The following is a 6,643-nucleotide window of genomic DNA, read 5'->3' as shown; positions in this document are numbered from 1 at the left end:
CGAGAAGTCCTGTCCCGCCTCCCCTCACTGAAACAATTACACTCATTCTGAAAACAACGCTACAACTGACTGCACACTACACATCCCATCTCGAAAAACCGCAGCTATCTGGACAATTGGAGACACTCACTGCCATCCTTGCATCCTTCAAGGACACATCATATGTGCCTGGCTGCTTCTGTACTCGAAACTCTTTAAACTGAAGCACTCCTCCTTTACCTGACAATCATTAACTGCTCACAGCAGGACACAACTGTATTAGTTCCGGAGGCAAGTGGCCTTCATAGAATCATAGTTGGCTAGCCCAACCCTCCGATTGGGTTTATAGCTCTTTGGTGACTATTAGCCAATTAGGAGGGCCGTTGGTTTGGGATATGAGGCACACTGTGGCAAATCAACTTCCGGTGCACCAGTGGTGCAGAGATGAATATCGGTTTCTAAACCATCAAACAACCCCACAACCTCTAGTATACCATAAGGGATCTGAATAGATTGGAAACATAAGCAAATTATAAACCTTGTTCAATTTTGGTAACATGGACGGAGCGGCATGCTTATCTGTGAATAGTCGTGGATCGTTGGTTAGTTGCAACACAGCGATAATACAATTATTACCCAATGTCTTTGCTTTCGGTAATAATCGCTTCGTGAAAGCGAGGCGAGTGGAAAGCATCTAAATCTAAAAGTTCCTCCGAGCCTGTTTTTGCCATTTAATTGTATTAATCTGTGCTCCGTGCCTCAGTGAATCCCTCTCCCTGCCTTCCCCACCAGCTTCCTCTTCCTGATCCCCGCCCACCTCCCCGATTGGTCAGATCACTAGTCTTAACGGATATGAGTTTCTTGACCTACTATCTGCCAGTTGTCGCTGGTACCCCCGCCCTTATTTCCCTCGTCATCACTGTGTGCCCACAACCCCTTAGGTCCCAACGTTTCACTGTGTGCCCAGACCCCCTGGTTCACATCTCGTCACTGCCCCTCCAACAACCTCCGGTTCAGTGTGATGCTGCCAGCTTCTCGCCTGGTCCCCTAAGATATCGCCATCTACCCCATGCCCCTCTCGTGTCCCATGTTGTCGCTGTGTTCCCCGAGCCCCCTCTGGTCCCCCTTGATGTCGCTGTATACCCCCAGCGCCTCTGGTACTGTGATTTCTCTCTGTACCCTCTGGTCCCCTGCATGCTGTTGTGGTTTGCCCCCACCCCCGGTCCCCTGCGATGCCCCTGTGTACCCAACCCCTCCGGTCCTCGTTTACAGTTCCCAGGCATGCCCTCCTGTCTGTGCCCTAGCACCTGCACTGTCGAGGTGTCTCTAGACCGAGTGCAGTAGCTAGTCTTCACATTTGTGCTGTTCATGCCCTGTGGGAGGGTCTTTGCTTTCTCCCTCTTTCCCTCCCTTGTCATTGAATGCCTTTGAAGCGCATTGCGCTTAATCGCCGTGTGGATGGAACATCATATCATATCACTATGCTTACTCTCTACTCTACACATTACACAATTAGAGTGCACCTATACCCCTCAATCAATTCGGCCAAGCTGCTCACATATGACCACTACCCCACAAACACGTCATCACTCTAATAAAAAGCAGCTATATCCCATTACAAACCGGCCTTGCTGCACATATAAGCGTCCTACAGGCCCAACGCAGCCAGAACCCAGTCTGGGTGTACACCCACCAGACTGCACACATATCATCAACACCTCATACACCCCAGTCAAAAATGTCATAAAACGGATGCAAATTATATATACTGTATAGTTTATGAATTATATGTTCTTTAGCACTACCAAGGAGTTCTCCAGGATGAAGTTTCAAGGCACAGCCAAATAGTTCCTACTGGATAGTATGTGATGTTCCATCCCACTCTGTTGCTCCTGTCAGCAAGCATAGATGTATAAGCCCCCATTTGCTTTATTGGCCCACATTCTGTATAGTTGAAGGCCATTTGAAGTTACGCTGATTTGATCAATGTTAACACAAAGAAGCAAAGTAGTAGAGAAGCAATCAAGTTTTATGCTGATCATTTTATTCTTTACAATGAAGTATGTATTAACAGAAAATAAATTGCAAAAACCAGCAAGAACATTTATTTTTGGACAACTTCGAAACAATGGCACTCAGGAGGTTGGTGCGAAATTCAGGTCATCCACACAAGCCAACGCGGAATGCTCCAATGAGGATGACTTCTCTCTAAGTGTAAAGAGATAAAAAATTAAGGCTGAAAGATTGGGATGCATACAATAGCCACCAAAATGTAACGTATGACAGCATGAACATATTAATCAATAATTTATTGGGTATTTATAATGCCCCTATACAGCAAATGGTGCATCAAGGTACATATATTTATAATAGTAATGTGAAATTAAAAATTACAATGTACATGTCATCAGAGTGAACTGGACCTTCCAGCCCTCTAAGATGAGATAGCAATACCCTTGAGATAGATGCGGATGCAGAATTGTATTCAAACAGCAATAATCGAAACAACTCAGGTAGGTAGTTGGCAAAAGGATAAGTGTTTTAATATCAATTATCTAAAACAGGAATGATAACGGACATCAGCAGATGTCTCTCATCACTATCTCAAAGCGTTTCATTAAAAAAATGACACCTTTATAGTTAATATTCGTCATTGATGACGTTAACCTGTGTATCACTCATGTCATCCTACGTGGGAAAACTTAAATACCTACGGGTGAATGCGATAGGGTCTAAACGAATCATCTAGGTATACTATCCATACTCGTTTGGGCAGTGAAATAAAGTGATAGGCTTCTTAACATCAGGTGGGGCAACTAAGCCCTTCCCTAAAATGTCACTATAAATGTCACTAAATATACGACGTCTAATTGGCTTCACAACTATAGGACCCTTGATCATGCGGTCCTTTATCATCAGTAACTTTCCAACCTCTGTCAGTACCCTCCCAACCTATGTTAGCAGCTCTCAGGCTGAGTGTCCAGGTGCAGATAAGCTAGTCTTAACCACAGCTTCCCAACAATTAACATGATCATCCATCATCACCTCAGTGGTCTGCTGTAAATTAGGGCGTTGAACTCGTCCTTGGAAATGTTCCTTGCTACTGAAGAATTCAGGGGAGTGAAGGCACACTCTGCCTTTGTGCGTAGGTGTGACCATCATGCTCTTCCGACTTCTTCTCCCCACGTGACTAAAGACCACAGAATTGAGCTTTCAGAATTCAGATTTTCCGGACTAATGTCCAGGAAAGTCATAATTGTATAAAAAAATTTATATTTTATGCGGCTAGTAGTTTTGACCATTGTTCCTGAATACATATTCCTAAATTTCACAATTTGCATAACATTGTATCAAAAAACTCCCACTTGTGTACAATTCAACCAGTATGTTACAAAAGGAATGAATTGCCATTTTCAACTGTGGGTCACTTTTTCATTGGTGCCTGAGACAATTTTATGCACCAGGCCAACCTGGTGGCCAACCATGCTTGGATAGTGTCATACATTCTGTTGATGTAGCTGTAGTCTTGGTCATAAATCCCTGAGAGGGGAATGAGGATTTGGGTATCATCGGCATAGTTGGTATGAGCCTTGAGGGACCCCGCAGGGAACTTGAGTTGGATGGGCAGCAGTGCTTCCAGCATAGACACTGTGTGCCTGCAAGAAATTAGGCAATCCATTTGGTGGACTTGGTTGAAATGTTGGCAGCTAAAGTGAGGTGGTGGCAGAGTGTTTGGTGATTGACCAGGTCAAACGCTGCCGATGGATCGAGAAGGAGGAGGGCTAGGTTGCCAGTGTCGTGGATATCGTCGAGTTGGTTTTTCAGGTCAAGGAGGAAGTATTCTGTGCCATGGACAGGTCTGAAGCCTGACTGGTGAGGGCTGAGGATGTTGTGTTGTTTCAGGTAGGCTTGTATTTTAATGTATGATATGGAATTTATAACGTGCCTATACACAAGTGTTTCTAGGCCAGAGAAGACAAGGATGGGGAAACAGAGGGAGGACGAAACAACGATCTTACTAGGCCTTGTCATTTAGATCACGCAAGTGCAGGGAAGGGGATGTAATCAAAGGTGCAGCCAGCGGGTGGCTCAGTGCAGGTAATCAAAAGTGCAGCCAACGGGTGGCCCATAAGTGCAGAGCGAAGGGGATGTAGGGTTACAGATACAGACCCCAAGTGCTGGGGCAGCCAAAAGGCAGTGCAAGGTGCAACTGGACAGGCAGGGACCTGGGCCCAACTTCAGAGGGTGACCAGTGCGTGGACCAGACGGGTCATCAGCAGGGGAGAGGAAGAGAGAAAGCAGAAGCAAAGAGGAAGGTCTTGAGTTGCTTCTGGGACCAGAGGTAGTTCCTGCTCAAGTTTGAGAGAGGCAGGGAGGCTGTTCCAGAGGGAGGCCCCAGCCGAAGAAAGAGATCTGCCCCCAACTTTCTGCTTTGAAAAGCGACTGACCCTCAGAGAGTTGGAGGTGGATGAGCGGAGAGCTCGAGAAGGGACATGTTTAGGAAGAGAGAGTTGTAAGTAGTGCGGTCCCAGTCCCCAGAAAGACTTGTGGACAATGCAGAGGGTCTTGAACTTGATCCTTGCCACCATTGTGGGCAATGTAGGCAGCAATGGTAGATGAGTGTTCAAAATGGCTGCGCATCGACGCCATGTTATCCTGGCTCAAATTTTACACACTAGCATTACAAAGCCGTGTCTCCAGGTGTCACAGGTCCTCTGTCTGTTACGCAGGGGCAGCACAAACTTGTGCATCCCCATAGGGTTATGGCACCTGCACTATAGTAGTACACAGGACACAGTAACCCCTCAGGGATAGAGGGTTAGGGTCTGTTGGATTGGATAGGCACAGGGAGGTAGGGTAACCGGAAAGAGAGTTAGGTAGAGGGTGTGGAAAGCAAGGGGGAAGTAGGGTAAGGAACAAGTTACTTACCTGTAACTGTTGTTCTCTAGCATGGGTCTGGCACGGAATCACATGCTCATGAATATTCCCTGTCGTCGGGCTGGGAATCCTCGGTATAAGAAAAAAAAGTTTCACTTTTGTTTATAAACTGTCTTTCTCCTATAAACCAATGTCTGAGCTATGGGTCAGATTCAAAAAATGGGCTCCTGGTTATGGACCTATTCTACCCAGGAGGGTTACTTTAAGACAAAAATTACAATTGAATAGGTACAAAGAAGAGTGCTCTAATGAAAACACACTGTTTCACCCCTTATTACCCTCTGCATTAAAGGAGAAAAAGAAAGAAACTCACTTTTTTTGTTGTTTGGAGAAAATGATAGTTTGTTTATCTATGCAGTTGTAAAAATCAACATAGAGTGAACAGTTCTCCAAACAACATAACATCACACGGTTTAATGAAACCAACCGTACAGGCTTATAGGATATATTTACAAACACATGGGGTCACATAGTTTGACACAACAGTCGTGTAAGTAATACAAACTCAATCAAAATACATAGTTTGTTATGGTGATTCATATACTTCAGTATAAAACAACACAATTAGACAAAGTAAGCAACAACAGACAAAAAAAGGGGTTTGTGAATTGACAATTGGTAGTGGACAGTGACAATGCACTGTTGTTCGGGGTGCGTCTACACCAAGGTGTTTCGGCCGTTTAGGTGGACCAATTATGTCCCAACATATGTACGGCCTTCATCAGGACGAAGTGCTGCACGGGGTGGAATAGGTGCTGCAGGGGAAAGGGAAAAACTCGTCAGGGGAGTGTGTTCGAGCGTGTATCATTTAAACAAAGGAATAAATCCAATACTGTGAGGCCACAGCTTACCTGTGGATAATTATTTCCACTGGCACGAATTTCTAGTATTACGCCAGGCGTGGGAAGGATCTTAGTGTAATCCTATTAAAAAGCAAAGAAGGGCACTCAATAGTGATCTGGTGTCTTACTATTCAATTGTAATTTTTGAGCTATGGGTCATACTGCCACCAGCCAATGACTGCCCTCTCCCTAAGCCCCTCCTCTGGCAGCCATCCTCAGATTTGGTAGCACGTAAAGTGGCAGTATGACCAAGAAGAGCCCCAGAGGGGCAGGAGGGTTCACATGTGATTCCATGCCAGACCCATGCTGGAGAACCACAGTTACAGGTAAGTAACTCGTTCCTTCTCCAGCATGGGGTCTAGCATGCATTCACATGCACATGAATAAAGAAAACATAGCCCGGGAGGATAGCTCAGCGGCAACGTGCGCGCCTTGGAAGCAAGACGACACGAAGCAACACAGGTTCGATTCCCGGGTCCGCGCTTAGAAACCTCTGGGTGTTTAAGCGCGTTATAAATACGCAACTAAGACAAAAAAGAAAAACAATTATGCAACCAAAAAAAAAACAATTCCTGTAACAGCGCCTCGATGCCCGTGGCCTGTGTGAGCGCTTTAAAAATGGAAATAAATAAAATAGCAGTACATACATACACGCCCATGGGAGGTGGCAAGGCTCAACAGAAGGAATTACTCTTACCTCCTCACCTTCAAGCAACCAGGTTGCGTAGCACTGCTTGGCCGACTCTGTACTCCTCTCTGAAATCCCTGTCAATGCAGTAGAATTTCGTGAAGGTGTGGGTAGACCTCCACATAGCAGCCCTGCAGAGGTCTAGCAGGGGCACAACAGACAGGAACGCCGTGGTAGCAGCGATCGCTCTGGTCGA

General features: G+C 45.6%; 1 protein-coding gene across 1 annotated transcript in view; it reads right to left on the bottom strand.

Annotated features, from left to right (window-relative positions):
- Nucleotides 1–2,001: 2,001 nt before the first annotated feature.
- The window catches only part of LOC138566225 (nucleolar and coiled-body phosphoprotein 1-like), a 39,005-nt gene continuing 34,363 nt past the window's right edge, over nucleotides 2,002–6,643 (bottom strand). The window contains exon 2 of the mRNA XM_069643290.1: nucleotides 2,002–6,643. This exon is cut by the window's right edge and continues 26,392 nt beyond it. The gene's annotated coding sequence lies outside the window, so the exon portion shown is untranslated.

Source organism: Ambystoma mexicanum, chromosome 1p (genome assembly GCF_040938575.1).
Source record: "Ambystoma mexicanum isolate Mex_15411 chromosome 1p, UKY_AmexF1_1, whole genome shotgun sequence".
Classification (NCBI taxonomy): domain Eukaryota; kingdom Metazoa; phylum Chordata; class Amphibia; order Caudata; family Ambystomatidae; genus Ambystoma; species Ambystoma mexicanum.
Note: the sequence above shows the minus strand (reverse complement) of the source record. Positions and strands in the feature narration are given on the sequence as shown.